We start from the raw sequence: 15,334 nt of genomic DNA on the forward strand, positions 1-15,334 counted from the left end.
TTAGAAAACACTGAAAATAGCACTACCTGTCTCTGGACTTTTTTGAAAACAAACACTAGTACTACTGGCACTATGGTTGACTAAAGGGACTCTCTCTGACTGTATTCAAAACAAACAAGAAATCTATGGAACACTATTACTAGCGCTCGACAATTAAAGCTTCCTAAAAGCAAAAACACACGGAAGAAGAAGTGACAAGTAAGAAAAATACAGTTAATACTTAAATTAAGGTAGCTCGCTGCACAGCAGACGTGAAGCAGACGGCAGTTAGGACGACACTGAGTGGTCAGCGCGGTTGACCACCGTATGGAACACACTGGTTCGATTCCCGGTACCACCAGCAATTTGTTCTTAGTTGGAGCACTGGTACGGTGTGTACTCTGAAGACAACTGTAGTGCTACTTGACTGATTGGTTGCGATTTCGAGGTCAAGAAATCCGAAAAGAACGGGAGAGCGGTGTGCTGATCACGTGCTTCTCTATACCGCATGCGATGACGCCATTGGCAGAGGGCGGTCGGGACGGATTCATCCGTCAAGATTACAGGTCCACACTTTATCTTTTACCTTACTATTAGTATTTATATCCAGGTTACTAACACGCGATACGAACAGCAAGGATCCCATCACAATTTTCCGTGGTATGCGTCAAGTTACTTCTACTTCCGAATATGACTCTCTATCGAAAGTAACATGTTTCGTTCGCCCTGCCAAGAAATCCTCAGCCAGTGACAAATTGCGATTGATATCCCATATGACTGTACTTTCATTAATAAGCGTTGGTTTGGTACCGAGTCAAACTCAAGAAATACCGCATCCACCTGAGTCCCTTCATTAGTGGCTGTCAGGATGTCATGTGAGAGAAACGAAAATTGGTTTTTGCATTACTGATATTTTCGAAAACTGTGGTGGTTAGCGTGGACGGCGTCGTTCTGTTCATGGTACCTCATGATGTTTGAGTCAGAAATATCTTCTAGGATTGTACAACAGAAGGACGCCAATGACGCAGGAAGACAGTTTTATGTATTACCTCTGCTACTCTTCTTGTAGACTGCTACGAGCTGTGTTTCCTTCTGAACACTGGGCACAGCTTCTACGGTATGATTACTGGACATCGTCTGTGGAGCAGTAGGCGATCTTCTATATTTGACAGTCTCTTATCCGTTTAAAACACTTTATTTCCTAGATCGAAGTTCTGTTGTATAGATAACCAGTTGCAGCCAGTTCAGTGGCCATTTCAGATCTCTAAAGTTTTACAACGAAATAGAGATCAATATATCGTTATTCAAACCAAAAATGTTGTAATACGATTAAGGGGGAAAACCACATTAGGAGGCTGTTTGACAAGATATTTTGGGATTTTTGGGTTGGAAGTTTTAATTAGAATTTAAAAAAATTATTACATCATTTAATTCATATTTATAATAGTTTTGTGAACTTTTTTGAATAATTTCAACCAAAAATAACAAAGTTACGATGTGATGTCCGCTAAAGGTTGTGAGTATAGTTCTCCCAGTGCGTGTAGTGTAGCCATTCTGATTTTCACCTGAAATCAAAAAGGTTTTGATTTTACATTAATAACTTATTTTCGAAGAATATGAACGTCAGTTCAGGTGAAAATAATGAAAATTACAAATTTTGAGGGCGTTGGAACAATTTACTTCGATTTTCACGATTTTTTTCTCCAATGATGCAAAGAAAAATACCATTAAAATCATGATATCGTCTCACAAGTTGGTTCATATAATTCGTAATTTTATAAAGAATCATACTATTACTCTTCATAATGATCGATTCTATACTTTTTGAGTCAGACTGCACGCAAATGTGAAAAAAGTCATTTCGAGATAAACGCGTTTGAAACATAAATTCTCGGAAACTAGAAATTCAAGGAAGTTAGCAATATTGTAAAATGCTTACCGATTAATCTGCGATTCCAACACCATATAGTAATCCTTCTTCCTAGTACGCTTCGTTTTGCGCTTGCAGCGGTGCTTTCCGAGCTTCCCGACCTACCTTCGATTCCAATTAACTACGTCGATTCTGCCGGCTCACGCGCTGGTTATCCATTTGTTCGGCACAATTGAAGCTTTGCGTGCCTACTACAATTCCTACCTCGTTCATGACCACCAGAAGGGACGAATTTCATTCCTTGAATAATCCCGCTGCTAAATATGATGCCAATTCAACGACTTTTAGTCCGGAGTGCAAGTGTTTAGGAGTTAATCGCCAAATAGTGGAATTAAACCTTTCATTCGCATTTTGTGTGTGGCCACCTAAATATCTCTCCAGTAATTCATCCCTTGATAAATCTGCACATATTGGAAGAATTTCCTTGGATAATTAAGTTAACGATTTATGCGATAAAAACAAATCGGATTTTTTGAACCTCCCCTTTTAAGTATTATCTATACGGTAATATTAATGCTGTTAAGAAACTAATCGCAGGTTTCTGTACAAAACCTGCAAAACATAATAATTTTCGGAGCAGATCCAAAGACGTCATTCACATTACATCACTATGCTATATGTACATTACCTACACATAATGTCAAAACTCGCTATGTGCTAAACGTTGTATAGAGTACGGATCATTCTCACATAGCGCAGAAAAACGGCGCAGAATCATAAGTGTATGATGATCTTACACTTTCTGAGATAATAACTACAAGCAATGTAAAAAGCTATCCTGCTTGACATAGGAACCAATTGAAGTTGACCCTCGGACGGAAACAAACAAGCTAACGGCCGGAGGTCATTTAAACCTTAAGTCGAAGTTATTGTGACCAGGTGGCAATACAGTATGATACAGCTAATGTGTGAACTTACACCACGCATATTCCATTATAAATTAAATAAAAAAAATAAAAACAAAGTCCCCAAAATCTATTAGTAGCCTGGATTATATGCTATACTTAACAGTAAGCTTAATGGAACTTAATACATGCGTTGAATTATTTAAAACATAAGCTGCATAGATATTTGAGGTATACGAATGAAGTCATTCATCAACATCTCTTATATGGAAACGCCATGGGTCACAGCAGTACCACTGCAGAAACAGGAGAGGCGCGGCAGGTGACGTTGAGCTGTTAGCAAAGGCACTCTCGTCGGCCGTCTGCTGCCACAGCCCACTAACGCCAAATTTCGCCGCACTGTCATAACGGATACGTTCGTTGTACGTCCCACATTTTGATTTCTGCGGTTATTTCACTCAGTGTTGCTAGTCTGTTAGCAGTGACAATTGTACACAAACGCCGCTGCTCTCGGATGTTAAGTGAAGTCCGTCGGCCACTGCGTTGCCCATGGTGAGAGGTAACACCCGAAATTTAGTATTCTCGGCACACTCTTGACAGTATGGACAGTAGAATATTTCCAGAATGAGATTTTCACTCTGCAGCGGAGTGTGCGCTGATATGAAACTTCCTGGCAGATTAAAACTGTGTGCCCGACCGAGACTCGAACTCGGGACCTTTGCCTTTCGCGGGCAAGTGCTCTACCATCTGAGCTACCGAAGCACAACTCACGCCCGGTCCTCACAGCTTTACTTCTGCCAGTATCTCGTCTCCTACGTTCCAAACTTTACAGAAGCTCTCCGGCGAAGGTTCTGCAAGGTTCGCAGGAGAGCTTCTTAAAGTTTGGAACGTAGGAGACGAGATACTGGCAGAAGTAAAGCTGTGAGGACCGGGCGTGAGTCGTGCTTCGGTAGCTCAGATTGTAGAGCACTTACCCGCGAAAGGCAAAGGTCCCGAGTTCGAGCCTCGGTCGGGCACACAGTATTAATCTGCCAGGAAGTTTCAGTAGGATATTTAATTCCCTAACGATTTACTAAAAGGATCGCCTGATGCGCCTTGCTCTAACTACCACTGCGTCTGTTAATTCCTGTGGTGCGGGCGTAGTCACGTTGAAAAGCTCTCTACATCAATCATCTGAGTACAAATGACAACTCCGCTAATGCAGTGCCCTTCTATACCTCGTGTATACAATACTATCGTTATCTGTTTATGAGAATACCGCTATCCCATGACGTTAGTCACATAAGTGTATTTACACTACTGGCCATTAAAACTGCTACACCAAGAAGAAATCTAGACGATAAACGGGTATTCATTGGACAAATATATTATGCTAGAACTGACATGTGATTACATTTACACGGAATTTGGGTGCATAGATCCTGAGAAATCAGATCCCAGAACAACCACCTCTGGCCGTAATAAAGACCTTGATACGCCTGGGCATTGAGTCAAACAGAGCTTGCCGGCCGCTGTGGTCTAGCGGTTCTAGGCGCTCAGTCCGGAACCGCACGACTGCTACGGTCGCAGGTTCGAATCCTGCCTCGGGCATGGATGTGTGTGATGTCCTTAGGTTAGTTAGGTTTAAGTAGTTCTACGTTAAGTCCCATAGTGCTCAGAGCCATTTTTTGAGCCAAACAGAGCTTGGATGGCGTGTACAGGTACAGCTGCCCATGCAGCTTCAACACGATAGCACAGTTCACAAAGAGTAGTGACTGGCGAATTGTGATGAGCCAGCTGCTCGGCCACCACTGACCAGACGTTTTCAGTTGGTGAGAGATCTGGAGAATGTGCTGGCCAGGGCAGCAGTCGAACATTTTCTGTATCCAGAAAGGCCCGTACAGGACCTGCAATATGCGGTCGTGCATTATCCTGCTGAAATGTAGGGTTTCGCAGGGATCGAATGAAGGGTAGAACCACGGGTCGTAACACATCTGAAATGTAACGTCCACTGTTCAAAGTGCCGTCAATGCGAACAAGAGGTGACCGAGACGTGTAGCCAATGGCACCACATACCATCACGCCGGGTGATACGCCAGTATGGCGATGACGAATACACGCTTCCAATGGGCGTTCATCTAGATGTCGACAAACACTGATGCGACCATCATGATGCTGTAAACAGAACTTGGATTCATCCGAAAAAATGACGTTTTGTCATTGGTGCACCCAGGTTCGTCGTTGAGTACACCATCGCACGCGCTCCTGTCTGTGATGCAGCGTCAAGGGTAACCGCAGCCATGGTTCCGAACTGATAGTCTATGCTGCTGCAAACGTCGTCGAACAGTTCGTGCAGATGGTTGTCGTCTTGTCTGTTGACTCAGGGATCGAGACGTGGCTGCACGATCCGTTACAGCCATGCGGATAAGATGCCTGTCATCTCGACTGCTAATGATACGAGGCCGTTGGGATCCAGCACGGCGTTCCGTATTACCCTCATGAACCCACCGATTCAATATTCTGCTAACAGTCATTGGATCTCGGCCAACGCGAGCAGCAGTGTCGCGATACGATAAACCGCAATCGCGGTTGCCTACAATCCGACCTTTATCAAAGTCGTAAACGAGATGGTACTCATTTCTCCTCCTTACACGAGGCATCACAACAACGTTTCACCAGGCAACGCAGGTCAACTGCTGGTTGTGTATGAGAAATTGGTTGGAAACTTTCCTCATGTCATGACGTTGTAGGTGTCGCCACCGGCGCCAACCTTGTGTGAATGCTCTGAAAAGCTAATCATTTGCCTATTACAGTATCTTCTTCCTGTCAGTTAAATTTCGCGTCCTTAGCACGTCATCCTTGTGGTGTAGCAATTTTAATGGCCAGTAGTGTGGGTGTAACAGTGATTCGGACCTTCACTTACAAACAGCACTACATGAACACCAAACAGGAAATGTAAGCTAGAAATAACATCCTTCGCAAATTAACTGGAACCAACATGGTGTAGGCAGTACCGCAATGACGCCTCGCTGCATTCCATGCTTCCGACAGCGTAGGCGGGCGTCTGAAGCCATTGCTTCGTTGAATTCGCAAATAACATCCGTCGTCGTAGGCAGAGAACCGAGCAGGACAAACCGGAGTACAGCAGAGTGGGAAACAGCTGCATCAAGAGGCAGTTAACGTTGCCACCGGCAGTAGCGCCGTTTTACGAGCAATCTCGGCCCCTTACTGTTTGGAGTGGGGAGGGCAGAGCCCGTGTTTCAAGGCACGGCTCGCAGCCGGGAAATTATTCGCTCGCTGCCGCCGGGAAAGTTGCGACGTGTACTCCGAGTGAGGAGGGCCTGTAGAGACACGAGTCGTTAACCAGAGCACCGCATCAAAGTGAAATTATTAGTCCCCCTGTACAATTCTCCGCGCGTTAAACAGGCTTGCCATAATACATTTAAATATAAATCTACACGTCATGAATACCATGGGCTTACTTTGTCACGTCTTACCTGAGAATGATGTTTTGTTTTGTATGGCACACTGTCGGTGGCTCAGTGGTAGGGATGGTGGTTACCGGTTTTCGGTTACATCGGTTTAATCTGACTGTTAAAGGCCGTTTCTGAAATAACCAATTCTCGGCTTTCTATTTCTATTATTTCCTTAATGTAAATGTCGTGTGACTAGGGCCTCCCGTCGGGTAGACATTCGCCGGGTGCAAGTCTTTCCATTTGACGCCACTTCGGCCACTTGCGCGTCGATGGGGATGAAAATGATGATGATCAGGACAACACAACACCCAGTCCCTGAGCGGAGAAAATCTCCGACCCAGCCGGGAATCGAACGCGGGCCTTCGGATTGACATTCCGTCACGCTGACCACTCAGCTATCGGGGGCGGACATTTCCTGTAATACACGTAGAAATCGAACAAAGACTGAAAAATTTTTGATTCCCTCAGTTTGAAGATAAGCAGAACCAAAATACTAAAAATACAAATAAAAGAAAACTTAGTCCGTCTACATTTCTCTTCTTTTCTCGAAAACAGATAAGTGGTTGAATGCTACAAAAAAATCAGTAGTATTCTCTTACTGATTCTAATTTTTTGCAACTCTGCTCAAAAATAATGTTGTAATGGATTATCATACTATTTGGGCACTACAAATAGTCAGTGCAAAAGGGTGAAAAGTGAGGTTGAATAACTATTTTTCGTGTTAATTTGTCGGTTTTCAAGGGATACAAGCAGATAAAAGTATATTCTGTAGACACAGGCAAAAGATCAACTACTCTCTATTTTTATCGTGAACTATGAATGAATTGTTAAGTTTTCAGTTTTCTTCTCATAAGATGTCGCAAGTTTGTTGTGACTTCTCCCGTTTTGAATCTTTTAAAGCAAATGGGGCATTGTACTTCACTGATACAATACTTCGTAAAACATTTCCAGGCTAGGTGCCATTCTGTAATATAACTGATGTCCGACGACTACAGGGAGCAACTACCACATAGACTACATAGACCAGATGGGGCAAGCCTCGTACACTGCATGTACACGGGTACCGCGTAGCGGGCCACGCCGCATGGTAGCAGGTAAGTTATTGTCCCATTAACGCTGTACCCACTCCCGTGCCATGTGCTTGTTCGTTCGTTTCTGTAGGCATTGCCATTAAAACAGGACTGATCGCTTCCCATTTTCTGTTACAACGCAATATTTCAAAGCAAAGGAAAGTTTACGAGTAAAAATTACATGTTTCTTTATTTAAAAACAAGAATATTTTAACACTGCTGCTACGGCTGACTGATATCTCGTTTTTCTACTCTATCACACTTAAAAAAATAAAATAACACCTGTTATTACGGAGACCAAACAAGACCGAAAAACACCCGTTGTTCAGAACTAAAATACTGGTAATGGTTTAAAATTGGTCGGTTTTTTTATTTCTACAGTCGGGTCTAGCCTGTACCCAGAAGCAAAAAATGACAGCCATCCCTGTCTAACCATTATCTACGTATATTTTACAATTACACACCAGTAATCGATGCTAGAGGATTACGGCTTCTTTATTATGAAACAGTATATCAGACGCATGAGAATCGTAGGAGATACAAAGAGAGCTTTCGAAATGTCTTTACTATCTTCGTGGTGTAGATGGGAACGCATTTCTGTGGAGTAAAATAAGTTACAGAAATAATTTGGAAATGCTAAAATAGGAGGCAGCAGAAAAACAAAATTATCCCTTGAGAAAGTGGTCAACGCTTTCCCCTATTTCTCCTGTTTTCTTCCTAATTCCTTTTTTCAAAAAAGAAGCTTTAAAAATAAATTCAAAACATGAAAGTTTAAGATTTGACTTTTAAGATGAAAGTAAATTTATGTTTTAGTTCAAGAAGTAGAAGATTCTATTTATGAAAAAAGCAATCCTATTTCCGAACGTTTCTCTAAAGTTTTATTCACGTATTTCTGTTTGTTTGTTTGTTTGTTTTTTTTTATAGACAGATTATTTGGAATGAACCTAATGAAGGAATAATATGTATACAAAAGAAAAATTTGGAATTTTTACTTTTAATTTTTCGAAGGAAGATGATCTACAATTTAAATTATGAAGAGAGCATTTTACATCAGAAGAAGACTATCTCAAGCACCGAGAATTTTAATTTTGTTTCATAAAGCAAGAAGGTAATCTCCCTCTGTAATGGAAGAAAAACAACGGCGGAAAAGCCAGTATGAGAAGGCAACCACTGGCTAGCGAATGGGTAGTTATGAGAGGGGGACATGAGGACGGGTGTTGGGTGGAAGATGACTTTGAGGCCTTCACAAAATTTTTAAAAAGATAAAGAAATGTACAAACATAAACAGATGTTGGTAGACGCCAGACCTCAAATAAAGTGATCTGAGGTTCGAGTCCGAATCGATTCCGGTTTTCTCCTTCTCTTTTAACTCTTCGCTTATTTCAACTGTGGCAGTGATTTATTAACCTGAAACATGCTGAGGATTCACCGTGTTAGTCAGTTCAAAGACGGAGAAAGAACACCGCATATCAACATCACTAGGAAACCACTGCACTGTTCGAATCAGCCTTTCCGTTGAGGACACATTTGTTATTCTGGTTATATTGAGGGGTTTAGAACTTAGTATTTACTACTACAGTCTTAACTGCAGTACACACTCTCACAATGTTTGGAGGTAACTGCACAGATACGATATATCAATGACACTTCGCATTTACATTGGTGCAATTGATGCCTCATCTCAATCGGATGAATATATTATTTATATGATATCTTGTAACAGCCATCTTGATTGTGCATGTCCAGGTAGGTAAATTACTACACCGAGCAGTCAAAAAATACTTTAATTCGGACGACTTGTCGGCATAGGGAGTTTCTACAAATTTTGCGGAGACTCACAAGCAGACTGCTGCCTCATTTCAACATTGCAGAGACGGACTGCCGAGTACGAAAACTCGCTCTTCACTTTATGTCGTTCCTGCCCTCTCGGTACTCAATTTTATTCTTTGATATACGGGATAAATTAAATCACTAATGGTTATTTGTGGGTTAAGGAGGACAGCATTGTTGGAGGCGTCCTGCTGGGACAGGCTATCTTTCTTTCACAAGTGGAAGACAGACTCTGAGACAAAACATTTTCCGAAAATTAGTCCTGGAGCTCCTGAAAACATGTAATGTGGAAGAGTTAGATCGCTTTTGTTTTCGTAAAAAACTGAGCTGAAAAGTCATCATGACGATGGGTTCGTTTCCAGACCAAGACTCGTATCCCAGTTCTTCCAGAGGAAACACATAACTGGTGATTTTGATACTTGCTTGATGTACTTGAGGTGAAAGACCATGTTCAATGAGTTCTGCGTTCCGTTGCGGTATGGACGGAGTACCAAGACGGCAAAGAAATTCCGAATACGATTTTCCAATTACTGTTCAAAATTTATTAGGATGGCGACACAGCCATCCTGCAGAACGCCTCAGACTTTACGTCAGCATTTGGTAAGACGCTCGTAACTATTAGTTGACACATCATTGCGCCAACCGGCGGTGCATTCGATTATAGCCAGTCGGGAACCGATTGAGCTTGCGACGTTAGGGTCGATACTATGTAATGTAAAATATGTCTCTCTTGCTGACTGTAGACGAGACCAACTATGCGGTGGTACCGTTAAATTGATGTAATGGAGAAGCCAAACCTTGTGGCTTCCACAGATTAATGGCTAGTGATCCCCCACGTTAGTCAAAGTGCACAATTTCGTCTTCCAAAAATACTTAGAACTATAAATTTAAGGATTTAGACTTGTATTAGACATCAGTTTGGACGCAAATTCCCTCAGCCTTCCAATGATTATCGTTGTTTTTCTGTAAGTTTGCTCACAATTAATGTTTTTGTCCATTCAGACGCTACTTTGCATTTTTACGCTATCAATACAAACATAATATTAGAATCAAGTACCCTCATACAGCCCTAATAAGATCTGTTTATTAATGCTGCCGCTACTTTGCTGTTATCATTGTTGACACCAAGTAACTCTGCCAGAAAACAGAATACTAGACAAAAGCTTGCAACACTGAATGCAAACTTGAGAGCAACGAATTACAGGGGGCATTACTGTTTTCAACAGCAAGTACTGTGAGCGAAATGAAACAAGACACCACGCATGCCGTCGACGTTTGCTCTGTTGGGCTTTATTTTTAATGCAATACGGATACAAAGCAATAACTAAACGAAATGCAGTAATTGTATAGGAAAAGACCGTGGGTCCCTTACACCAAAATGCTCAGGAGATTTACCTGGAACAGTCTCTCAGAGTCTGTAGGTAGATTTCTGGTTCACCCTGTGTATCATCATCATCTTCATCATCATCATTGTCGTCGTCGTCGCCATCCCTCCTTTGCGGCATATCCAGGCACGATACTTAGCCACCCCTCCTTGTCTTGATGTTAAGTCCCATAGCGCTCAGAGCCATTTTGAGCCTCCTTGTCTTGCGTATTGTTGTTCAGAAACGTGTAACTATCACTTCCCGCCCTTACATTGTCCGTTAGTTGTACCTTCAATTTTCTCTCCCTCTTTTCTGCTTCACTGGCCTTTCATTTCATTGCTGGAGCGAGCACAGTCCTCCCAACGTGTGTTCTCGCCAGGTTTTCCATTTCTCTTCTTCCGAACTCTTCACAACAAGTCCTCGTTTGTCACCATGTCTTCCCACCCAATACACAACCTCCAGTTTCCTCCATGTCGAATTTTCCGCTGCCTCTCGCACAATGTCCAAGTCTGAGCTCCGTATAAAATTATGCTCCATATACGGCATTTGGCCAATGCTTTCTTCAGGTTTTTATTCGCTGGCCCACATCACCTTTGTTCGTTGAATGCTTCCTTGTACATCACTATACTCCATCTTATTTCCATGTCGCTTTTTAATTCTTCCGCCAAAATGTTTCACTCGTTAACAAGTTTGGTGTGGCCGTTGAAGACAGCAAAACAAATGCCGAAGTTTTATATTTCGCGTTTAAGAAATCGTTCACGCAGAAGAATCGTACAAATCTACTGTCATTTCACTATCGACATATCTTCCGCATGGACAACATAGAGATAAGTATCCCTAGCGTACAGGAACAACTGAAAGAGTTGAAAACAAATCAGCCACCAAGTCCCGTTCGAGTCCCAATTTGATTTTACAAACAGTACTCTACGACATTGCCCGCTTACCTAGCTTGCATTTATCGCGAATCTCTCGCCCAACGCGAAGTTCCAAAAGACTAAAAAAAGTGGAGGTAACTCCTGTATATAAGAGGAGTAAAAGACTGGACCCGCTAAATTACAGACCAATATCCCTAATATAGGTTTGCTGTAGACTCCTTCAATATACTCTCAGCTCGAATACAATAAATTTTCTTGAGAGCAAGGAGCTGATCTCTACGAATCAGCATGGTTTTGGAAAGCATCGCTCTTGTGAAACTCAGCTTGCTCTTTTCTAATGTGATGCACTGCGAACTATGGATAAAGAACAAAAGACAGATTCCATATTTCTAGATTTCCAGAGAGCATTCGACACGCAGCCACAATGTCGACTTCTAACGGAGGTACAAGCATAGGGAATAGGTTCCCAGACACCTAATTGGCTACAGGACGTCTTAAGTAATAGATTCCAGTACGTTGTTATCGTCGGCGAGCGTTCATCGGAGACATGAGTATTGTCAGGAATCAAGGGTATTGTCAAGATTGCCTCATGGGCGTGTGATAGGCTCAAAAGGCTCTGAGCTGACTTAACTTCTGAGGTCATCAGTCGCCTAGAACTTAGAACTAATTAAACCTAACTAAAGACATCACACACATCCATGCCCGAGGCAGGATTCGAACCTGCGACCGTACCGGTCGCTCGACTCCAGACTGTAGCGCCTAGAACCGCACGGTCATTCCGGCCGGCCGTGTGATAGGACCGCTGTTATTTTCTACGTACATAAATGACCTCGTAGACAGGATTGGCAGCAATCTATGGCTGTCTGCTGATGGTGCTGTGGATCAAAGTTGAGTGACTCCACGAGAATACAGGATGACTTATACAAAATTTCTAGATGGTGTCATGAATGGCACCTAGCTCTAAAAGAAGAAAAATTTAAGTTAATGGAAATGAGTAGGAGGAACGAACCCATAATGGTCGGATACAGCATAGTAGTGTCCTGCTTGACGCAGTCACATCGATTAAATATCGAGGCGTGATATTGCAAAGCGATATGAAATGGAGTAAGCACATAGGGACGGGTGCAGGGAAGACTTACGGTCGACGTCAGTTTATTGGGACAATTTTAGAAGTTTGGTTCCATCTCTAAAAGAGAGAGCGTATAGAACACTAGTGATCCATTCTTGAGTACTGCTCGAGTGTCAGGGTTTCCGTACCAGATCGGATTATAGAAAGACATCGAAGCAATTCAGAGGGGGGCTGCTAGATTTGTTACCGGTAGGTTCGAACAAGATGTAAGTGTTACGGTGATACTTCGGGAATCCTTCGAAGGGAGGCGACATTCTCTTCGAGAGACATTACTGACAAGGGAACCTCCCCATCGCAACCCTCTCAGATTTGGTTATAAGTTGGCACAGTGGATAGGCCTTGAAAAACTGTGCACAGATCAATCGAGAAAACAGGAAGAATTTATGTGGAACTATGAAAAAATAAGCAAAATATACAAACTGAGTAGTCCATGCGCAACACATACACATCAACGAGCGTGTGACATTAGGTGCGTCGTGGTCCCGTGGTTAGCGTGAGCGGCTGCGGAACAAGAGGTCCATGGTTCAAATCTTCCCTGGAGCGAAAATTTTAATTTTTTATTTTCAGACAATTATCAAAGTTCAGGCACTCACACATAATCAACTTCGCTCTCCAAAATTCCAGGACATGTTCTGATTTGCTTGGACATATGCAGGATTTGACTGTCTACACACGGAAAAATTTGAAAACGTTAAAAACATATGTTTTGACAGAGCACAGGGAAAACTGTGCGACTGTGAAACTGTTGCATTTATTTGTTGCAGTTTATGTGACAAACTCTTATGTTTTCATCACTTTTTTGAGAGTGATTATCACATCCACAAGAAAACCTAAATCGGGCAAGGTAGAAGAATCTTTTTACCCATTCGTCAAGTGTACAAGTTAGGTGGGTCGACAACATATTCCTGTCATGTGACGCACATGCCGTCACCAGTGTCGTGTAGAATATATCAGACGTGTTTTCCTGTGGAGGAATCGGTTGACCTATGACCTTGCGATCAAATGTTTTCCGTTCCCATGGGATAGGCACGTCCTTTCGTCTATTAATTGCACGGTTTTGCGGTGCGGTCGCAAAACACAGACACTAAACTTATTACAGTGAACAGAGACGTCAATGAACGAACGGAGAGATCATAACTTTGCGAAAATAAAGAAAGTAAACTTTTCACTCGACGGAAGTCTTGAACCAAGGACCTCTCGTTCCGCAGCTGCTCATGCTAACCGCGGGACCACGGCGCTCCTGAGCTGACGCTGTCCTTGATGTTGCCTATCTTGCGCATGGACTACTTAGTTTGTATATTTTGCTTATTTTTTCATAGTTCCACACAACTTCTTCCTATTTTCTCGATTGACCTGTATTCAGTTTTTCAAGGCCTATTCACTGTGCTAACATATAATTACATCTGAGGGGGGTGCGATGGGGAGGTTCCCTTGTGAGAAAACTTAGAGATCCGGCATTTGAAGCTGACTGCAGAACGATTCTGCTGCCGCCAACATACATTTCGCGTAAGGACGACGAAGATAAGATACGAGAAATTAGGGGTCATACGGAAGCATATACTCTGATCAGCCAGAACATTGTGACCACCGCCCTACTGTCGATATAAACCCGTCCAGGCGACAGCGGCGTCACCTGGTGAAGGATGACTGCTAGTCAGACACACGCACGTTGCATGTAGTATCAGTGAGCGTGCTATCCGAGTGTAGATGGGGATGGCGCGCGATCTATCTGAGTCTGACCGAGAGTAGAGTGTGATGGCCCGGAGGCTCGACACCAGCATTTCGGAAACTGTACAATTTTTCGGGTTTTCGAGAAGTGCTGTGGTAAGGGTCTTCAACACATGGTGAAACCACGTCCAGAGGTCGTGCTGTTGGGCGGCCACCCCTCATTACAGACGTCGGATGTCTCAGGGTGGGCAGACTACTGAAACAGGACAGGCTGAGAACTGTGGTGGAACTAACATCAGACCTGAAGGCAGGGCTGAGTAAAAGTGTGTCGGAACACACAGAGCACCGAACACTCCTAAGGATAGGCCTCCGCAGCCGACGACCCAACCACGTGGAAATGTTACCACCACCACATCGGCAACTATGACTGAAATGGGCACTGACTATTGACAATGGACGATGTGGTAGTGCCAGAGCGTTGAATGGTCTGATGAATCCCGATACCTTCTTCACCATGCCGATGGGAGGGCGCGAATTCCTCGTCTCCCAGAGAGGACAGCTTCTTGACACCTGAACTGCGCGACGGAGACAAGCTGACAACGGCTCCATTATGCTATGAGGAACATTCACGTGGGCAGCCATGGGTCCAGTGGAGCTCGTGCAAGGTGCCATGACGGCCAAGAAGTATCGTACTCTGTTTACAGACCACGTACACCCGTCTGTGATGATCATGTTTCCCGACGGCGGTGGCATTTTTCAACAAAATAATGCGCCTTGTCACAAGGCTAGGAGCCATGGAGTGGTGGAAGAACACAGTGGTGAGATCCGTTTGATGTGCTGGCCTACCAACTCGCCTGATATGAACCCAAAGGAACGCATCAGGTATGTGACTGAAAGTGATGGTAGGACACATCGTCCCCTTCCCGGAATGTACGGTAATTAGATGACTTGTGTGTGCGGATGTGGTGCCAACTCCCTCCAGAGACCTACCAAGGCCTCGCTGCTTCCATGCCACGACGCGTCGCCGCTGTTATCCGTGCCAAAGGTGGACATGCCGGCTATTAGGCTCGTAGTCGTAATGCTGTGGCTGATCAGTGCAGACAGTCGTTTTTCCCTCATTCTGTTTCCTAGTTGAACAGGAAAAGAAATGGCTAGTAGTACCCTCCACCACACAGCGTACAGTCGCTTG

This window comes from Schistocerca nitens, chromosome 8, assembly GCF_023898315.1.
Source record: "Schistocerca nitens isolate TAMUIC-IGC-003100 chromosome 8, iqSchNite1.1, whole genome shotgun sequence".
In the NCBI taxonomy this organism is placed as follows: domain Eukaryota; kingdom Metazoa; phylum Arthropoda; class Insecta; order Orthoptera; family Acrididae; genus Schistocerca; species Schistocerca nitens.